The sequence below is a fragment of the Pongo pygmaeus genome, chromosome 4 (genome assembly GCF_028885625.2).
Source record: "Pongo pygmaeus isolate AG05252 chromosome 4, NHGRI_mPonPyg2-v2.0_pri, whole genome shotgun sequence".
In the NCBI taxonomy this organism is placed as follows: domain Eukaryota; kingdom Metazoa; phylum Chordata; class Mammalia; order Primates; family Hominidae; genus Pongo; species Pongo pygmaeus.
The window spans coordinates 185,925,191-185,926,438 of record NC_072377.2 but is presented as its reverse complement, the minus strand read 5'-3'; the positions used below and the strand labels follow the sequence as shown (position 1 = coordinate 185,926,438).

At 56.6% G+C, this 1,248-nt stretch overlaps 2 non-coding genes across 2 annotated transcripts; one reads left to right on the top strand and one right to left on the bottom strand.

The window, feature by feature from the left end:
- Nucleotides 1–299: 299 nt before the first annotated feature.
- On the top strand, nucleotides 300–372 carry TRNAV-CAC (transfer RNA valine (anticodon CAC)). The gene has a single exon. It is a non-coding gene; the product is annotated as a tRNA-Val (tRNA).
- Nucleotides 373–701: 329 nt separating this feature from the next.
- Nucleotides 702–783, bottom strand: TRNAL-AAG (transfer RNA leucine (anticodon AAG)). The gene has a single exon. It is a non-coding gene; the product is annotated as a tRNA-Leu (tRNA).
- Nucleotides 784–1,248: the final 465 nt, after the last annotated feature.

Here is a 1,248-nt window from a genome sequence, read left to right as displayed (position 1 = left end):
CTTGCTTTTCTTGTTTCTCTCTCTCTTCTTTTCTGTCTTTCCTTTCTTTCCAGACAGGGTCTTGCTCTGTCTTCCAGGCTGGAGTGCAGCGGCGCAAACATAGCTTAGTGCAGCCTCGACCTCCTGGGCTCCAGCCGTCCATCCGTCTCAGCCTTCCAAGTGCTGACAGGTCCTTTTCTTGTGTGCTCATGCCCATTAGCCAAGCTCGAAGGGACGCATGGAGGAAGCTCAGTTACCATGAGAAATAAAATGCGGCCCTGTGTGGTGGCTCATCGTGATGGCACAAAGGACCCAAGCAAGCTTCCGTAGTGTAGTGGTTATCACGTTCGCCTCACACGCGAAAGGTCCCCGGTTCGAAACCGGGCGGAAGCAACTTCTACTTTTCACCTAATTGCTTCAAATTTATTACACTGAAGACTAGCCTAAAACACTCCACCGCTATCTCCAACTTGTTAAGGAGAAAGAGGGTATCTATTCCGTTGCCTTTCCGCCTCAACCATTGGCACCTAGGGAGAACTGAACCCACCTCACTTGCTGTGGACAAGGGAGCCGGCTCCCACAAAGTCCGCACAAAGCTCGTCCATTGGACGCCTGCGCGCTGCCAAATGGAATCCCCAATCCAGGGTGTGGCCCAAGGCGAGTTCTAACGAATCCTCCTTTTGTAACTCATGAGGGGACAAAATGAAGAAATCACAACAAGCTGGCAGCGGTGGGATTCGAACCCACGCCCCCGAAGAGACTGGAGCCTTAATCCAGCGCCTTAGACCGCTCGGCCACGCTACCTTTCTCCTGGAAGGTATTTACACGTTTTCCTTCGTTATACAACATCCCCGGTGTCCCTCAGCCAACAAGGCGTTGGGGCGAATCCACAGGGCATCCCAGAACCACCGCGTTCCAGCAGGATCCGCTGGGCCAGAGGCACTGGCTGGGAAACGGCTCCACCAGCGCCCTGGCAGAGAAGATTAGCGAAGCGCAGGCCTCCGGATGTGCTTTGGGGGCCACTCAGAAAGTCACCCACATTGGCCCCCTTGGGGGAGCCGGCGTGAGAGGAGGGGAAGCCTCCTACACTCTTACTTTAAAGAAAGATAAAAAGAAATAAACCAGGGCAGACCCCGTCAGTTCGGGGCCGCGTAGTCCTGCAGCCGCCGCGCCGCACTCCACAGGCGGCAGCGCAGAGGGCGCGACTCCGGGGACAGCCACGGCCCGTCCGTCCTTCCGTCCGCGGCCCCGTCCCCTGGAGCTTGGCGC